This window comes from Halichoerus grypus, chromosome 13, assembly GCF_964656455.1.
Source record: "Halichoerus grypus chromosome 13, mHalGry1.hap1.1, whole genome shotgun sequence".
NCBI lineage: Eukaryota > Metazoa > Chordata > Mammalia > Carnivora > Phocidae > Halichoerus > Halichoerus grypus.
Window position 1 is genome coordinate 67,827,348 of NC_135724.1, and position 20,660 is coordinate 67,848,007.

The 20,660-nt window shown below is 43.5% G+C and overlaps 1 pseudogene; it reads left to right on the plus strand.

Moving 5' to 3' along the window:
• The first annotated feature begins 12,894 nt into the window (after positions 1–12,894).
• Positions 12,895–13,476, plus strand: LOC118525672 (multifunctional methyltransferase subunit TRM112-like protein pseudogene; annotated as a pseudogene).
• The last annotated feature ends 7,184 nt before the right edge of the window (positions 13,477–20,660 follow it).

Sequence of the window (20,660 nt, forward strand, 5' to 3'; positions counted from 1 at the left end):
GCCCCTCCCCCTGCTCATACTCTCTCCCCCTCTCTCTCAAATAAATAAATAAAATCTTTAAAAAAAAAAAGTCTAATCACAAAGTATGTTAAGTTCCACTCATAAAAAAAATCTTTAATCACAGGCTAAACAACATTGGTTGGGGCATTTGGTACTTTATAGGAACTAAAAATTTGTATGGACCAATCACTTTCTGCCTTTTTAATGTTATCGATTATGCCCGTGCAAAAACTATTCCTGAAATAAATGCATTTTTAAGCCCCAACCAATGTTGTTTAGCCTGTGATTAAAGATTTTTTTTTATGAGTGGAACTTAACATACTTTGTGATTAGACTTTTTTTTTTTTAAGATTTTATTTATTTGACAGAGAGAGACAGCCAGAGAGGGAACACAAGCAGGGAGAATGGGGGAGGGAGAAGAAGACTCCCTGCTGAGCAGGGAGCCTGATGCAGGGCTTGATCCCAGGACTCTGGGATCGTGACCTGAGCCAGAGGCAGACGCTTAGCGACAGCCACCCAGGTGCCCCATGATTAGACTTTTTATGTCTAAGAAAGATGTTTAACAAATAAAATAATTTCAAATTAATAAGGAAGGCAATAAATCTAAATTGTGGCATCATTATGATTCTTAAAACTAGATTTATACAGTGACTCATTTTTGATGGCAAATACTTTTGGATCCATAAAGCTTTATGGTAATTATCGATGTGTGGTTTGTTTTGTTCATGAAGTCAAATTTGTATAAAGCCTCTTAATTCAAAAGAAAAATAAAGTTATGTGTAATAAAAAAAAGATTTTTTTTTTTTTTTTTACTATGTAGTGTGTTTGATGCTATTAAGATATATATCCTTAAAGGAAAGACAGCAACATGTTATTGTGGCTGGTTTTCACTCTCTTCACACAGTGCTGGAAACATTCACATCAGCTCACACATTCCTTTCAGCTGGCTTGTGCATACTTCCCTTTAGCTCAAGGGTTGGGGCAATGGTTGGAAGTGTACATGAAGCGCTTTTTGTGATAAATTGTAAGCAGGCATACATCCAGCCAGAAGCCTTCCAGATTGGTTAGAGAGATATAAAAACATGGAGGGAAAAAGAAAATGGAACTGAATGACTATCAAATTTCTACCCAGTACAGCACATTTTAGACCTACAACAGTAGCTCTAAAAGCTCACATGAAGCACGTTGCAACCACTATCTCATTTAACCTTCACACACACACACACACACACACTTTACGAGGTATATAATACCATTTTACAGCTGAGGAATGCTTTGCTTGAGGTCATGCAGCTAGTAACTGGAGCTAGGCGTTCTTAACATTGCACGCTCTTCTCCCCCTGTGGAAGGTACTCAACTCGGCAGTTCTGAGGATTAGGTGTGCTAAGTCACATTTCTTTCCTTAGCCCAGTGCCTGCCATGTACTAAGTAGTCATTAAATGATAGCTATTATTATTAAATTATTAATAATAGTTTTGTTAATATTAATATTAATTTTATTATTAATTAATTTTATTAATATTAATATTATTATTAATATTACTTGTGCAATCTGGGGTCCCGTGTAGAGGTTTTCCAACCATTTTGTTTAATCCATGTACTTCAATATCATATAGCACACAAGTGAGAATACCTCCAATGTTGTGATTCCATAAATTAATAGAGTTAAGACTAGGAAGATAGAAGCACTCACAGTTGAAAATTTTTAACTCACCAGTTAGTGCAATTGTGGGTCAGGATGATGTAAGAGAGTAATGAGCTAATGGGGCCATCCTAGTTGCTGGACGATGTTCTGGTCAGGAGTCCACGATGGCAGTACTGTGGGATGGACACCACGTTCTGGAGTCTGGCTGTCAGCATTTGCAGTCCAGAAATTAGATTTAGTCAGCATACGGAGAATTATTCAAGCTCTTGGAAATTATTAAAATGAACCAAGCTAACCAAATAATAAATCTTTTATATCCTATTGTCAATTATGTATGTATAATTAGAGATATACCTCTCCTAGAATGGGCTATTCTAACCCCTTATTGCCCTAGCAATGAGAACGAATTCTTGCTCCCAGGTTGTCCATGGAAATCACTTCCCTAACCAGAGCTCTTCCTCTCCAAATCCCACCAAAGCCTACTATGTGTTTTATTTTTCTGTAGCAGTTATCACTATCTAAATTATCTTATTTCCTCCTAGATTGTCTGCCTTCCTCTACTAGAATGGCAGGTTCTTGGATGTTTGTTCATCACCATATCCCTAACATCTAGAACAGAGCTTGACACATACTAGGAACTCAATATATGTTTGAATGAATGAATATAATCTGGTGACTGTAAATCCAAGTTAGATGAAAGTCAATTCAAACTTCTTTCCCTCAACAGACAATAATTCCCTTGTAACTGAACTGAGTCAATTTGTGCTCTCAGGAATCCTCCCTTAAAATACAATTTATTAGGTTTAAGTGGTCTAACAGAATAACTTGATTTTTGGTTCTCCTTACCACTCATTAGAAAGAAGGCATGACAGATTGGGGAGGGTTGGCTATGGCAACAGGGTGTGAAGTCCATTCATTTCCTTATCCTTTTAACACATAAATTTCTTAAGCTCCTATCACTGTCAGCATCTTGTTAGATGTTGGAAAAGGGGGGTCCTGTTGCCTCATTACTCTGTAATGAAAAAACAAAAAAGCAAATTTTTAATAATTTTTCCAGCCAAAGGAAAATGCCCTTCAATGAAAACAGCTCATACAGCTGCTGTATCAGAAGAAAGAAACAATCTCTATAAAGTATTGGATTTACCTTAGGTACAAAGCAGTTACTCACATAAGGTAGTGGGAATTCTGCCCAGAGACTGCTAACTCAGATGTGGGAAGTTCAGGAATGCTTTGCAGAGCAAGCAGTACAAAAGCCAAGACCAAAAGGATGTGTGGGAATAAGCCTGGAGAGGAGCGAGAACACGTTTGTGAAGCTAACAGAAGAGCAAACATGAAGGCACAGAAGCAAGGGAGATTTGGGTCTGCTTAAAGAATCAAAAGAAGTTCCACCTGCTGGGAGCTTAGATTTTGATAAGGAATTTAATCTATTTCTTGCATTAAGTCCCATTTCAATATATGGTTGGAAACTCTCCAGATGTGCCTGTCTGCTCTTCATTTTTCTGTAGGATCTCTCACTATATATATCTAGGTCCTATCCTGTTTGTCTTATCATTTATTTTTCCTTGTATTTTTCCTTGTCTCAGTATCATTGTTCCTGTCTCTATCCTTAGTTCTTCATAACACACAACCTTATTATTTTTTACTTGCTCTATTTTTAATATTCCTTATTTTTAACTGGAAGCAAATAAAGCTTATTGTATTCATATTTTTCAAATGTAAAACAAAACGTAGACATCATGCCTTAAGAAGTCAATCAGATCAGCCCTGATGTTTTATGTTCTACAGTACAGATCTGATTAAATGGATGAGGCTTTTGGAATAGTTTGGTATTGGAATTTTGCCTCTACTGCTTACCCGCTCGGTGACACTGGCCATTTTACTTAAGCTAAGCTTCAGTTTCCTCATTCATAAAATGAGTATACAAATAGAACGGGTGAAACAGTGTTGAGGAGAGTCTTGTCTATCATTAAATATCTCAGGATGAGAACTCCTATATCTCTAATTCAGAGATGACTTTCAGTAACCCATTTAACATCTTTGGATTCAGGATGCTTACCCCAGGAATGTTTTAGGAAGGCAATGGGCCATCATTTAAGAATATAAAGCACCATGGAAAGGGAGAAGCTATTTTCTAAGAGTATGTGGGAAGGAAGCGCTGCTGGAGCGACCTATCTCAACAGACCTAGGACGCCAGAAAAGAATGAACCTCTGAAACAACTCAAGGAATATCACGCCGGTAAAGGGCTTCTCGGAGCCTCCACGAAGAGCCTCACTTAGGGACTGGTTGGATCCACTTCCACTCACATCTGAGCATGGAGGGTCACAGAAGAGCCCTCAGGGAACTCGGCGGGATGAGTCCAGAATGGCGGGTGGCCGTTGCACGTAGTAGCCCCCAGCACAGGCGGTAGAGCAGGAAGACCGTTCCTGTTTCCACTCCGCGGGCTACTAGCGGAGTGTTGTTCCTTAGTTCCTAGGGACTGACCGAGGCTGAGGCTCTTAAGGCCCAGGCTGTGCCCTGTGCCAGATGACCATGGATGATCTGTGTAGGCAGGGCTGAGTGGGTCCTGAAAGGTCCAGAAGGCCGGGGAGCCGAGGAGTCACTCAGTGTAGTGCGGCAGGGTGAGAAAAACCTCTTACTGGACTGGAGGTAAAGAATTTGCATAAAGCCCCTTACTAACTGGAGTCTTGGTTAAAGCAAAAGAAAAAAGATTAAAGAAAGCTCAAAGGGGGCTGTGGGGTCAAGCATCTCCACCATGGCATAGGTCTCAACCTTTCCTCATGAGGTTTCTCTTACCTCTTTGTACAGTTATAGCAGCACAGGCTGTGATCTAAAGTCACACAGAGGGGCGCCTGGGTGGCTCAGTCGTTAAGCGTCTGCCTTCGGCTCAGGTCATGATCCCAGGGTCCTGGGATCGAGCCCCGCATCGGGCTCCCTGCTCTGCAGGAAGCCTGCTTCTCCCTCTCTCACTCCCCCTGCGTGTGTTCCCTCTCTCGCTGTCTCTCTCTCTGTCAAATAAATAAATAAAATCTTAAAAAATAAAATAAAATAAAGTCACACAGATCTGTGCTTAAGTCCTGGCTATGTCTCGCTTCCTGTGTAATTTTGGTAAGTTACTTAAGTTCTCTAAAGCTCATATTTTTATCTTTAAAAGGGGGGAAGTAATTATACTTGTTTTAGAGTTACTGGGAAAAAATATATACATCACACAGCACTGAGCTTTATGCATAGTGAGTACTCAATTTACACTTGCTCTTTTAACATTATGTGAATTAATGAAAACGTTTGCCTGGTTTGCTTCATCTTGTCCTAGCGGCCTACGGCACTCTCTTGGGAAACCAGTGAGGCCAAAACAAAGATTCATCACATGTTGAAAACTGTTTAATTTAGGAAAGTATGAAGTGGGTTCACATTGCCTTAAAAAGGGCAAAAGAACACTAAAGGGTAGATTGTCACCATAGTTTACAGTCTTTAGGTTCATGAAAGGATACTCAGAGGAAGAGACCATGGAAGGAAAAGAAGAATGAATAAACATTCCAGACAATTGGAAGGGCATGTGAGAAGTCCCTGAAATGAGCTGAAGCACGGTGGGTGTGGGGAACTGAAGTTAGCCTCGTTTGAACGGAGATATTAATGAGGGGATGGAGAGAAGTGAAGATCAAGAGGAAAGCAGGGCCGTTTCTTGTATGGCCTTGTAAGTCCTGTTAAACAGTGGTCATTCGAATTATCCTTCCTGATCATGTATTTATAATGTATGCATTAGATTAAGAATCTTAGGATGTAGGGGCACCTGGGTGGCTCAGTTGGTTAAGTGACTGCCTTCGGCCCAGGTCATGATCCTGGAGTCCCGGGATCGAGTCCCGCATCGGGCTCCCTGCTCAGCAGGGAGTCGGCTTCTCCCTCTGACCCTCCCCCCTCTCATGCTCTCTCTCTCTATCTCATTCTCTCTCTCAAATAAATAAATAAAATCTTAAAAAAAAAAAAAAAAGAATCTTAGGATGTAGACAGTGCGGAATTGGCAAATTACAGCTGCCCCATATGGTAACAGAGGCCAGGTTTCCACAGAATACAGGTAAAGTGCCATCTCAGTTCCATACATAATGTCGCATGAAGGAATGCTCTACTTCAAGTGAATTATTGACGCTCCCTGGTGGTCTAGTGGTTAGGATTCGGCGCTCTCTCAAGTGAATTATTGATTTTTAGGGAGTTCCCCTCAAGAGGATCCTGGAGGTGTCTGGATAAAAGGCCAGCCTAAAGCTGTTACTGCCAATTCAGCCCCATTCAGCAATGGTTTTGAAGATGAAAATTCCTAATGCTGCACTGCAGGAAGAGGAGACTAAAAGGGAATTGTGCTCTTACTTTGTGAGAGAATCTTCCCATTGTCCTACTTCAGGTATTGGCAGCAAGATCTAAATGAGATTTCCCAAGGATGAGAAAGAAACCACCAAAACTGCCAAAGAAACAGTGCCTCGGTGGGGCGAGGGGTTCTGCATGGAGTCAGCTGGTCTGGGGTGAAACCTCACTCTCCAACTGAGTTACCTGACTGTGTAATCTCTTTGACCCTTAATTACCTCATTTATAAAATGGGTACGGTATTACCTTGATCATGAAACTGTTGGCAGGAGCAAATAAAATATTTCATGGAGAGCTCTACCCTAGTGCCTGGCATGTAGTGAGACCTCAAGAAATCCTAGTCATTATGAGTAGTTTTCATCTTACAACTTTTTGTGAACATGTGATCATTTGACTCTCACAACTTTGCTAAAGTGAATATTGTAGAATCAGAAAGCCATACTCAGCAAACTCACCTGGCATTTCTTTAAATTATTCATTTTTTTTTTTTTTAAGATTTTATTTATTTGAGAGAGAGAGCACAAGCAGGGGAAGCGGCAGGCAGAGGGAGAGGGAGAAGCAGGCTCCCCATGGAGCAGGGAGGCTGATGTGGGGCTCCATCCCAGGACCCCAGGATCATGACCCGAGCCAAGCCACCCCGGCGCCCTAGAATTCATTTATTTCTTGAAGTCATTTGTGTTAGTTTACCAGGGCTGCCTGGTAACAAAATACCACATAACAAAATTCCTATAACAAAATACCACAGATTAAGTGGCTTAACCCACAACAAATATTACTGTCTGACAGTTCTGGAGGCTAGAAATCTAAGATCAAGGGGTTGGCAGGGTTGGTTCCTTCTGGGGCCTCTCTCCTTGGCTTGTAGATGGTCACCTTCTCGCTCTGTTCTCACATGAGTTTCCTCTGTGTGTGCACGTCTGTGTCATGATCTCTTCTTATAAAGACACCAGTCACAACGGACGAAGGCCCACCCACATTGACCTTATTTTACTTTAATTACCTCTTTCCACGCCCCCATCTCCAAATACAGTCACATTCTGAGGAACTGGGGATGAGGACTTCAACATACGAATTTTGGACGCAGGATGGGGGGGGGCACAATTCAGCCCACTATAGCATTTTTTCAAAAAAAGCCTTTTTCAATGGAAATGCAAAGGTAGAAAAAGAAATAGTACAATAGATCCCACATACTCATCACTCACCTTCAGTAATTATCAACTCTTTGCCAATCCTTTTGCATTCACACCCACACCCTCCTCTTTCCTTCTGTATTTCTTGGAAGCAAATCACCAACATCACATCACTCCTTCTGCAAATAGTTCAGCATTTACTTCCAAAGTATAAAATATAACCACATCATTTTAGCACATGCAAAGAACTTAATTTTGTTCTTTGATTTGATATTGTTCTTTGATTAGATACTGAACTAGATATCCAATATCTAGTCGGGGCTCAAATTTCCAGTCATCCCATAAGCTGTTTACTTAAATCAGGATCTAGATAAAGTCCACATGATGTTTGGGTGATATATCTTTTCAGTCTTTTTAAATCCATAGTCTTTTTTCCCCCTATAGATTTAGTCTTTAAAAAATGTAACGTAGAGGTTTAGTCTTAGCCTGCCTACAGACTCTGTGGCTTCCCCTTTCCCATTTTCCTTCATATTTAATACCTGTCATGTTATATATTACATATCTGGTGTACTGTGTCTTCATCTGCCTATCATTAGAATAAAATCTTCATGAGGGCATGGGAAACTTTTCTGGGAGCAAAAACTGGAATGTACTTGACCCATGGCCCCTTCTAATAGTGATTTCCAGAACTTGTGTCCTTGACACGGGGAGGCTGACAGAGAGGTATTACATTTATTTTTAATTTCTCTTCTAAACTGATTTATTCAGGGTGATCAGCCTAGCAAGGGTTGGTCTGATGACTGGATGTTTTTTTTTTTTTCTGTTTGAGGTGACACTAATCAAGATGTGAACTTCCAAGATCAACCTGGTAGGGTTAGAGAGGAAAAGTGGAGAAAAGTATGGCGATGGGGTAAAGGGGGTGGTTTGGAATGGCGATGTGTGGGGTGGTGGCTTTGGCCCGGAGCAGGAGGTAGCCCAGGGTCAAAGACAAAATGCACTGGACAGGTAAGGAGATTTTATGTAGCCTGTTGCAACAGGGAGAGCACCCCAGATCCAAGATCTGAGTGTCTCAGCAGAATGGTTCAGCCTCACACTTTTATAGTGAGGGGTAAACAAGTTGCAGATGAGATTGTCAGTAGGGGAAGTCTCAGTTGTCTGACCAGCAAAAGTTTTTCTTTGTGGTTTCAGGGAGACAAACATTTCTTTTCTTTTTTTTTTTTAATGAAAGTTTAACTTTATTTTTTATTTGTTTGTTTATTTTTTTAAGATTTTATTTATTTGCGAGAGAGAGAAAATGAGAGACAGAGAGCATGAGAGGGAGGAGGGTCAGAAGGAGAAGCAGACTCCCCGCTGAGCAGGGAGCCCGATGCGGGACTCGATCCCAGGACTCCAGGATCATGACCTGAGCCGAAGGCAGTTGCTCAACCAACTGAGCCACCCAGGCGCCCGAGACAAACATTTCTAATCTTACCAGGTTCAGGGTCTGTGTCCAGGCGCCCGAGACAAACATTTCTAATCTTACCAGGTTCAGGGTCTGTGTCTGGCCTTGCCACAGGTAAACAAGGGAGTCCTGAGAAAGAATCGGGAGTGAATCTTATCTAAGTCACATGGGGAAAGGTAATTCTTTGAGGTAAGCTGTTTCCTAGAACACAGCTTTTCAGAAAACAAAAGGTTGGGGGGATTTCTTCACCACGGCGGTTTTCTGGGTGCACAGGGCTCAGGTAAAGTTCGATATTGTCAACAGCTTGCCTGTTAGAGGGCAGAATAGGTAGGGAACTGCTGGAGTTTCATTGCCCTGAGAGAAACTACCCACAAACCCGCACTTTGAACCACGCGTAGTCAAGGTCTAAAACCAGGGCCGTTGCCCAAGGCCAGGCGGGTGCTGAGCTGCGGACAAGTGGAGACTGTCTGATCTCAGGGAAGTTGCCTTCCCATCCTTCTACCGCCAAACCCACAGAGCCGGGTAGTTACAGTCTGAGAGTCTGCCCCAGATTCTGCTTCTCCTGAGAGGCAGAAGGTGATCAGACGTAATTGATTTTGGGTTTTTTTTCTGGTGTTCTCCAACCCTAGGGCTCATTCACTGCCCACCCCTTTAGCTATTTGGAGCCGACGGGATCCCAGTCTGGTCTTCATCCATTCCTTTGCCCTATTGTGTGTTATTTTTATGTTCAGGAAATAATTTACTATCAGTTGTATAATGGTCTCAGTCAAATGAATGGGAGAAAATCCACCAAAGCACGGACCCCTTCTTTGGGCTTAAGTGGTCATTTATTTTTTTTTATTTTTTTGTTCTTTTTAGGATTTTTTTTAATTAATTTTTTATTGTTATGTTAATCCCCATACATTACATCATTAGTTTTAGATATAGTGTTCCATGATTCATTGTTTGTGCATAACACCCAGTGCTCCATGCAGAACGTGCCCTCCTCAATACCCATCACCAGGCTAACCCATCCTCCCACCCCTCTCCCCTCTAGAACCCTCAGTTTGTTTTTCAGAGTCCATCGTCTCTCATGGTTCTTCTCCCCCTCCGATTTCCCCCCCTTCATTCTTCCCCTCCTGCTACATTCTTCTTCTTCTTTTTTTCTTTCTTAACACATATTGCATTATTTGTTTCAGAGGTACAGATCTAAGTGGTCATTTATTTATGCACTTTAAAAATTTCTGAAATAACTATTGGGATACACAGCCCCCTCAGCCCCCTCTTTTTACAGATGCTCAGCCCGGGCCTGAAGCAGTGCTCAGGGACAGACTGGAGAAGGCACTGGGTGGGGACCAGTTTATGTGAGCAACCGTTAGGTCAGTGAAAGGGTAGAAAGGCCTACGGTAGCCCAGCCCCACTGCATCTCCCACAGCCTACTTGGTCTCCTCCTGTGCTCCTCTCATTGTATGGGTGGGGATGGTCCTCAGAGACCTGGGGGCTGCTCCCCAGCATGAGTCAGCCCCCTCTGGCTCAGACCCCAGAGCAGGCACATCCTGGCCCAGCCCAGTGATCCGTGTGTCTACTCTCCCACCCTATGCTAAGTCAGCTGGCCTCCCTCTCCATATCCCCAGGATCAACTGGCCACACTCACCTCCACCCTGAGCCACAGCTTCTGGGTTGGTGGCTACAGGATGTTCTGGTATAAGCAGAAACCAGGGAACCCTCCCAGTTTCTCTTAGCCCTTTTTCTTTCTTTCTTTCTTTATTTATTTTTTAAAGATTTTATTTATTTATTTGACAGAGAGAGAGATAGTGAGAGCAGGAACACAAGCAGGGGGAGTGGGAGAGGGAGAAGCAGGCTTCCCGCCGAGCAGGGAGCCCGATGCGGGGCTCGATCCCAGGACCCTGGGATCATGACCTGAGCCGAAGGCAGACGCTTAACGACTGAGCCACCCAGGCGCCCAGCCCTTTCTTCAGACTAAAGGAAGCCTCAGGCTTTGGGTCTCCAGTTGCTGTTCTGGACCTAAAGATGCTGGTGCCCAGGCATCTGCTTCTATTTGTCTCTAACCAGTTCTGGCCCAACCGTCTCCTCACTGCGACAAAGAGGGGCTGGGATTCACAGATTCTGAGTACTGTGATCCTTCTTGGTTGTTAAAATAACTTTAAAGTTGTTACGGTACTAATTTATGCAACTGAAAGTGAATTTGTGCTTATGGTCATTGACTTTCCCCCTCCCATGGTCCCATTAAATATGAGAACTCAAAAGGCTAACTCTCAAGACCACCCTGAAAAAAAAAAAAAAAAAAGACCACCCTGAAACAGTGTCCTCCAGTCTTTTTTTTTTTTAAGATTTGAGAGAGAGCGAGAGCGAGCACAAACTGGGGGGAGTAGCAGAGGGAGAGCGAGAATCAGACTCCCCTCTGAGCACCGAGCCCCACAGGTGGCTCGATCCCAGGACCCTGAGATCGTGACCTGAGCTGAAGTCAGATGCTTAACGGACTGAGCCACCCAGGTGGCCCTAGAGTCCTCCAGTCTTCCTTCAACACCTGTGGTACTACAATGAAGCTCTCCAACACTGGTGTCCCAGAGCTGTCCCTTCAGAGGCCACACTGAGAGTGACAGGCAGGCAGCTGAGCCCTCCTGTCCTTCACACCAGGCTTCTTCCATCAGAGGCCTGGGACACTCACAGGCAGTCCCACCACTGGGTGACCCCTGCCCTTGTGGGAGGCAGAGATCGAGCTTCTTTCTCAGCCAGACACACGTGCCTGAGAGGCTGCCGCGCGCGCCATTCCAGGCGGGGTGCTCTGTGCGGAGTCAGAGGTAGGAAACACTCCCAGGGGGACTTTGAAGGGAAGCCAGAGCTTGCGAAGTGTGGCTGCTCTGAGAGTCAGAAGGAGCTCAGCGTGGAGGAAGAACAGGGATGGTGTGGAGGACCCCGATCCCACCAGAGAATGTATTTGTGTCCTGGGGGTCTCATGCAGGACTGGGGTGCCAATCCAGGAGAGACTTTATTCAGCTCTGTTGGGGCACGGTGACACTATGTATCTGGTGTTTTCCGAGAGCCATCCGTTACTGTCTTCTCTTCTTTAAAGTGAGGGGAAGTGATTTAAGTTGGGTTTTTAAGATCAATTGAACTACTTTTCAAATGACTGAATTCACAAGGCAGATCACAGACCATCTTAGTTCAGGAAACAATTACCTGCAATGCATGTAACCTCTTACCCACCAAGTCCATTGTTTACTCCTAGCCACACACTCTTTCACTCTGGGTATCACCCTAATCTTGGTGTGGCTAAATACACGTCTCTTGTTTTCACAGGTTCGTCCATTCCTTTCATGGTTCTACTTCCTGTTTCTTCTGCATCCTGTTCTGTGCTGTTCCCAGCTGCTCTGAATCTCTGCAGTCCCTTTAGGGGAGTGTGCTGACATCAAGATGCTCCTGGCATCCAGGTGGTAAGTAATGGCATCTAAAACCTGGTTCAAAGTTCCATGCTATCCCACGATGTCACAGGAGCTGAGGCCTGTCTACACAGTGACCTACTTCACAACCCCCAGAAACAGCCTGTATTCCATAAAATGCAGGGGGTGGGTCATTATCAGGAGACTGGAATGAAAACTTAAAAATAACTCCATCAATCCAAATAGGATGGGCCTGCCCTCTGTTTTACTTTCCTTTCTTTTCTTCCTTCCCTGAGAGAGGGAGAGCACAAGCAGGGGGCGAGGGGCAGAGGGAGAGGGAGAGAGAGACTCCCAAGCAGGCTCTACACCCAGCATGGAGCCCGACGTGGGGCTCGATCTCACGACCCTGAGAACATGACCTGAGCTGAAATCAAAAGTTGGACACTTGGGGCACGTGGGTGGCTCAGTCGTTAAGCGTCTGCCTTCAGCTCAGGTCATGATCCCGGGGTCTTGGGATCGAGCCCCGTATCGGGCTCCCTGCTGGGCGGGAAGCCTGCTTCTCCCTCTGCCACTCCCCCTGCTTGTGTTCCCTCTCTCTCGCTGTATCTCTGTCAAATAAATGAATAAAATCTTAAAAAAAAAAAAAAGTTGGACACTTAACTGAGCCACCCAGGCGCTCCTCAGTTTTTCTCCTGACCCTCTTAAGATAGAGATCTTATGCATAAATGAGCACTATCAAAGACCAATGGGTGGGGCGCCTGGGTGGCTCAGTCGGTTAAGCATCTGCCTTAGCCTCAGGTCATGATCTCAGAGTCCTGGGATCCAGCCCCGTGACAGGCTGCCTGCTCAGCGAGGAGTCTGCTTTTCCCTTCTCCCTCTGTCCCTTCCCCAGCTCATGCTCTCTCTCTCTGAAATAAATAATCCTTTTAAGAAAAAAAAAAGACCGTTGTTGAGAGCGCGCTGAGGCGACATGAAGCTGCTAACGCACAACCTGCTGAGCTCGCATGTGCGGGGGGTGGGGCCCCGTGGCTTCCCACTGCGCCTCCAGGCCACCGAGGTCCGCATCAACCCCGTGGAGTTCAACCCCGACTTCGGGGCGCGTATGATACCCAAGGTGGAGTGGGCGGCGCTTCTGGAGGCGGTGGATACCCTGCATCTGGTCGAGGTGCCCAAAGGGCCGACTGAAGGGTATGAGCACGATGAGAAATTCCTGAGGCAGATGCACCACGTGCTGCTGGACGTGGATGTGCTGGAGGGCACCTTGCAGTGCCCAGAGTCTGGACGTCTGTTCCCCATCAGTCGCGGGATCCCCAACATGCTGCTGAGTGATGAGGAAACTGAGACTTAATCGTGCCAGGCGCTAGTTTTTCAGTCTGTAACCAGGAATGTTTTTGTTGATGTATATCCTGTTTGCTAGGTCTGTCGTGTATCCCCAAACCTGGACCCAGTGACACACGAAACACAGTGTTCTTGAGCTCGATATATTTATTTTTCTCATTAAAGGTTCAAAACCAAAAAAAGAAAAAAAAAAAGACCAATGAGGCTCGCGATGTGGTTGTCTGTCCTCAGTGGTGCTGGGAGCAGGTCTCTGCAGACTTAACACTCCCAGCGTATCACAGGGAGATGGTCACTTACAGGTCAGGTCCTCAAAAATGTGAAATTAATCCAGGCAGAGGTAGAAGTACTTTCTAGAAATTGAATTTAATAGCACCCGTTAGGGGAAAGAAAAGCCTCCATGAAGATTGTTCAGAATGAGGTTCATGGAGTCAGAAGATCTGGGGAAATCCACAGAAGAGCCTACAGTGGGGCACTGCAGGGAAAAGGGTTCCGGCATTGTGGAGAAGAAACGCAGAATCTGAGGAACCGGAACTGGGAAATCAGCTTTTCTGCTGCCCACGACCTCAGCCAACTCACCCCTCCTGCCCATTCCCTGTCCTGGGCCGGCGGTGCCTGTAACAGTGAACCCAGGAAAGGAAAAGACAGCAGGAAAGGGAAAACAGGAATAGAAAAATGGAAAGAACAAATAGAAGAAAAATAGTAAGTGAGAAGAACGTGTGGTTTTTTTTCTCTGATACCAAATACATGTTTGTTTTTTTTTTTTTCCAAAGATTTATTTATTTGATACAGAGAGAGAGAGAGAGAGGAATCACAAGTAGGCAGAGTGGCAGGGAACGGCAGAGGGAGAAGCAGGCTCCCCGCTGAGCAAGGAGCCCGATGCGGGACTCGATCCCAGGACCCTGGGATCATGACCTGAGCCGAAGGCAGACGCTTAACGACTGAGCCACCCAGGTGCCCCTACATGTTGTTTTTCACACCAACTAATTCTGACACTAACTGGGTATCTAAAAATTCAATTCAATAATGACGTGGTCTACCTGGAGTTAGCATCAGATTCCACAAGTTAAATGGCTCAGTCCCACAAGACTATGTCCACTTCAGATGCCAGCCACACTTCTGCCTGGCCAATTACAAATTTGGGGGTTCCCCCTACCGCCTCAGGTTTGATTAGGACTCAGAACTCAGGAATGCACTTTACTTACAAGTACTGGTTATAAAGGCTACACCACAGTAACAGCCAAATGGAAGTGATGCATAGGACATGGGGTAGAGGGTGGGGGACACAGAACTTCCATGTCTTCTCCAGGGTGCCACCCTACCAACACAGCTGTGTATTCACCAACCCAGAAGCTCTCTAGAACTTTTTTGAGGATTTTTTTATGGAGGTTTCATCATTACATAGGCATGATTGATTGAATCACTGGCCACAGTGATTGAGCTCAATCTCTGACGCCTCCCCCCTCCCAGAAGGTTGGGAGTGAGGCTGAAAATTTTAGCCCTCTAATTATGTGGTTGGGTTTTTTTTTTTTTTCCAAATTTAAATTCAATAGCCACCATATAGTACATCATTAGTTTTTGATGTAGTGTTCAATGATTCATTAGTTGCCTATAACACTCAGTGTGGTTGGTTTTTCTGGCCACGAGCCCACATCCTGAAGCTATCTAGGCATTCCTCCCCCTAGGAGTTACCTCATTAACATACAAAAGACAATAAACTCCAAGAGTTTTAGAAATTCTGTACCAAGGACCCAGATAATGTTTATTATTATATCATATCATATAGACATAAATCCCACCACACCAATAATTACATTAAATACATATGGCTTAAACACATTAAGACTCTCAGATTTTATTTTAAAAAAGATCCAGCTATATGCTACCTACAAGAAACCTACTTTAAATATAGTGATGTAATTGAAACAAACTTGACATTTGTAGAACTCTCCACCCAACAACAGCAGAATACACATTCTTCCTAAGCACTAAAAGAGACTATATTCTAGACTATAAAACAAACTAACAAATTGAAGAAAACTGAAATCATATAATGCAGGCTTTTGAACAAAATAAAATTAAACTAGAAGTCAGAGAAAGGTACCTATAAAATCTCCAAATATCTGAAGATTAAGGAAAGTCAACAGGAAGTCAGAGGAGAAATTTTAAAGTATTATGACTAGAAAGAAAATAAAAATACAGTTAACCCTTGAACAATGCAGGGAAAACCAAACCCTCACACTGGCAAAAATCTGTATATAAATTTGACTCCCCCAAAACTTAACTACTAATAGCCTACTGTTGACCAGAAATCTTAAGATAACATAAACAGTCGATTAACACACATTTTGTATGTTATATGTATTATATACTGTATTGTTATAATAAAGGTAGAGAAAATGAAATCATAAGAAAAAACACATTTATAGTATTGTACTGTATTTGTCCAAAAAAAATCCAGGTATAAGTGGACCCCTGAAGTTCAAATGTGTTGTTCAAGAGTCTACTGTGCTATATTATCGCCATTCACAGGATGCAGCTACAGCAGTGCTTAGAAAGAAATTACTAGCATTAAGTGCTTATGTAAATATGCCATAGACAACATGACCTTATACTGGATGTGAACCTCAATCTGGGAGAGAGTTTGGCGCTCCCTGGAGGAAAAACAGCCACCCATGAGCCTGGTCATTGGGTTCCTGAACTTTTCCCATAACTTCCCAGAAGGTCTACAGTAGGAATGGTTGGACAGAGACAGAAACTGAAAGCTAGGATTTTATGTGGCTAGAAACCCAACATATTCTTTGTACAAAGAGAAAGGAGAAGAAAGAGTGGCATGGCAGAAAAGGTAGGATTGTAGCACAGGATGGTTTTGATCCATTGACCTTGGGTTATGAGTCCAGCACCCTTTTGCTACCTGTGCACCTCTGTTCTAACAAAAATCCCTATTGTCAGGGCGATAGGGAAAAACACCCGTGGTATCCCTGTAGCACAGTGAAAGGGTTAATTCAAACTAAACTTAAACCCAGGGTCCTTAAACACTATAAAGCGACCATACCCTGAGGGAGGCCCTTAACCATGAGGGTGCTAATTGGAGAATCTTTGGAGGAAGAAATTTATACAGATGAGGAGAAATATAGGAGAACCCGCTGAAGTATATACCCAGTAACTGGAAGGAGAAAGAAAGAAACCTGGGGCGCCTGGGTGGCTCAGTTGGTTAAGCGACTGCCTTCGGCTCAGGTCATGATCCCGGAGTCCCGGGATCGAGTCCCATATCGGGCTCCCTGCTCGGCGGGGAGTCTGCTTCTCCCTCTAACCCTACCCCCTCTTGCGCTCTCTCACTCTCTCTCTCTCTCAAATAAATAAATAAAATCTTTAAAAAAAAAAAAAAAAAAAAAAAAAAAAAAGAAAGAAACCTGGACACAGTGAGGGAACTATAACAAAGGCTAAAATAAGGGTCCACAATTTGACCCAATTGAAAATTCAAAATAAAAAAAATTTGCTACAATAACAAAAAGGCACAGATTGGCTTTGCGCCTCTGTAACATAGGTTCTGAATTAACTTTAATATCTGCTGAAATGTGCCAGTTGGTAAACCTTCATGGCCTTAATACTGAGGCTCAAATTATAGTTCTTGTTTTTTTTTTTTAATATTTTATTTATTTATTTGACAGAGAGAGAGATAGCAAGAGAGGGAACACAAGCAGGGGGAGTGGGAGAGGGAGAAGCAGGCTTCCCGCTGAGCAGGGAGCCCAATGCGGGGCTCGATCCCAGGACCCTGGGATCATGACCTGAGCCGAAGGCAGACGCTTAACGACTGAGCCACCCAGGCGCCCTTCAAATTATAGTTGTATCTAGAGGCCCCAATAAATTTAACCAAGGTACTCCTTATAATCCTTTAAGGGAGTTACTGAATATAAAGTGGAGGACAAATAGGTAGGCTTTATCTTGACCATCAGAACTATTATTGTCTTGCCTAAATCTTCATGGTCATAGCACCCACTGCCCCAAAACATCCCCTGGTGGGTAAGAAAGCTCTGCCCAAATGAGTAATAAATTAAAATTAAGACTTTGGCAATTATAGGGTCACCTTGCTGGCTCACTTGGTACAGCATGCGACTCTTGATCTCAGGGTCATGAGTTCGAGCCCCATGATGGGCGTGGAACTTACTTAAAAATAATAATAATAAAAAGACTTTAGCAATAAATCGTCTTGACAAAACTGAACCCCCATGGACACCCCTCCTCCACTAAAATAGTTAATATAACCCAAGTAAATTAAAATAGGCCTTCTTTTGGGCACCTGGGTGGCTCAGTCAGTTGAGTGTCCGACTCTTGACCTCAGCTCAGGTCTTGGTCTCAGGGTTGTGGGTTCAAGCCCCATAAAAAAAATAGGCCTTCCCTCAAAGATTGAAACTAGAGAAGATCTAATGAGTGAAGAAGTGATTATCCCCACTACTGACCAATTTTGCCTGTTCTTAAACTTGTAAAGAAGGGAGATACACCTCATGGTAGATTATATGAAGTAACTATTTTTGAACTCTGACGTCTATTAGAAGGTTTGCGGTTTCTAGGGGAAGGTTTGACTGGTAAATAATCACAGTTAATTTTGGTCACTTTCAGCTCTTAGTGTAGCAACTGATGTAGGAAAGAGGTTATTAAGATTCGAAGCTGACGGCCAAGAAAGAATTCTTGAGACGTCTTTGGTGCAAAAAGGTGATTTCATTAAAGCACGAGGACAGGACCCATGGGCAGAAAGAGCTGCAATGGGGTCATGAGGAGTGGCCCATTATATACTTTCAAATTGGGAGGGGGTTAGGGATATAGTGAAGTCTCTAAGAACTTGGAAGCAATGCTTCCAGGACCTTGAGTGGGCTAGCTATTGTTGGGAAAAGGTCATTTATTACCGTCTAATAAAACCTTAGTCATGAGACCCTTCGGATGTATATCGGTGGGCCATATGCCTGGGGGATGATTACCAACACGTATCTTGCGGGCGGGGGGGGGGGGTTGTTTAGAGATAAAGGAAGTTTCCAAAGGCATTCTTATATGTTAAAGTAGACTTACAGGATTGGGGGGGGGGCGGGAAACGGACGGTCAGGCTAGGATTGCCTTTTGCCCTTAGCAAAGTATTAACATTGAAGCAGTTGAGTCCCTAGAGGAATGTCTCTCTGCCTGTTTCAAGGACATGTCAATGGGCTGTAGGTAGTAAGGAAATTTAGTAATTTTTCTTCTGCCTTTGTTTCCCCCATCAGCAACAGCTACCCATTCTCCACTCCCCAACCCCGTGGCAGGCAGCTGCACCAGTGTTCCTAGTGTAGCTTGGGGGAACTGTCACCAGGGAGACCCCCTAAACTCTGGAAGCTCCTAGAAGCTTCTACCCTACTATCAATTTTATCTTTTAGAATTAACAAATTGGGGTGCCTGGGTGGCTCAGGCGGCTTAGTGTCTGGCTCTTGGTTTTGGCTCACGTCATGATCTCATGGCTGTGGGATCGAGCCCTTATCGGGAACCCTGCTCAGCAGGGCATCTGCTTGTCCCTCTCCCCCTAACTCACACTCTTTCTCTCAAATGAATGAATTAAAAAAAAAAAAAAAAAGAAACTAACGAATTGTTAGAACAGGAAAACTAGTATTTTGAGTATGGCCCCCAGGAGGATGCCTACACAGATGAATCCTCAAGTGCCTAACAGCTACCTCAGTTTCATTATAATGTTAAAATCCCTGGGAGGGGCATTAAACTCGTAACATGACATACAGTATGAGTGCTGAGTGCGCATGTGTACCTTTTTGCCTGTAATCACAAGGCCTCCGCCTCTGAATATTCATCCCGACCCTAATAAAAGAACCCCTGCTCAGGGAATTACAGCTTTGGAAAGGAGTCCCTGTGATTTCCTTATTTGCTGCAAATAAAGATGACTTTGCGAGGCAACTCCACCTGGTGTAGTCTCTATAATTCACCAAAGAGCAATCTGCATTGGTTGGGTAATACAATCAGGATGGGTAATAAGGACTTTGTCCTCCAAAAATCTGGGATCTGTGTTTTGATTGCTCTTGATCGTACATGTGTAGACAGAAGCAGGCTGACATTGTGGTAATTCCCGTGGGCCAAAGCAGCTTCCAAGGAGTTTAGAAAGACAGTGGCTATTTTTTCCCCCATTTTTCCCTTTTCCCCTTTTGGGAGCTAAATATTGAAGGATTTAGATATTCAAAATCAACAGCTTCAAAAACTTTAGAAAATCATTGCATATATCCTGAAAAGATGCAGGCTCAAAGAAGAACAAAGGAGACCTTAGATTTCTCTCTCAGGTGATGTGATCCCCAGCAAAGAGATTCCCTACAACAACAACAAACCCAACCCAGTAAACCGGGGGGAAAGGGAAGAATCTGATTTATGGAGTTCCCATATTGTAAGATTCAAATGTCTAGTTTTCAGAAACAACAAAAAAATCACAAAGAAACAGGAAGGAATGTCCCATTCAAAGGAGAAAAAAATAAATCAACACTTTCTGAGAAAACTACATGGTGGACATACTAAATAAGGACTTTAAAATAACCATCGTAAAGATTGCTTAAAGAGCTAAAGGAACAGTGAACGACATCCAGAAAACAATATATAAACAAAGTAGGAATAATTTTAATGTTTTCTAAAACATAAAACAAAACCAAAAGGAAATCCTGGAAAGTACAGTAACTGAAAAGAGATATTCACTGAAGAGTTTCAAAGGCAGACTTGAACATGTAGAATAATCAGTGGACTTGAAAATAGGACAACTGAAAACAGTATCAGAAAAAAGATATGAAATAGAGCACATGCACATAATAAACCAACTTGATCTAATAAAAATATACAGAACACAACATTCACATCCTTCTCTAACACATGGGACATTCATCAGGACTGACCACAAAACAAGACTCAACAGATTTAAAAAGATATTATAGAAGATATCTTATCTGACCACAATGGGATGAAGTTAGAAATCAGTAACAGAGTGACAGGAACAAGATGGAGGGTGAGGAGATCCCAACTCTAGTGCCCCACAAAAACAATTTAGCAATTACCCAAGCATGAAAATAGCTTTGGGAGAGATATGAACTACAGTTAATGAGTTCCAACAACCCAGCAAAACACAAAAACTGAGGATAATCACATAGAAAAGGGGTAGGAAGCATTATTCATAACTGTCACCACATCCTCCAGGCTGGACCATCTCACTATCAAGAGGAATTACCTTGGCTGCCAATCCCCTTGTGGGGAAAAAGAGGACGACCTCAGCAGTCTTTACCTCTACTGCAAATCCCCTCAGTTTTCAGAGCTGGAGGAGCTAGAGTTGTTGTGTGTCACCCACAGTGGATGCTGCCATGTGATCCTACCCCTAGCC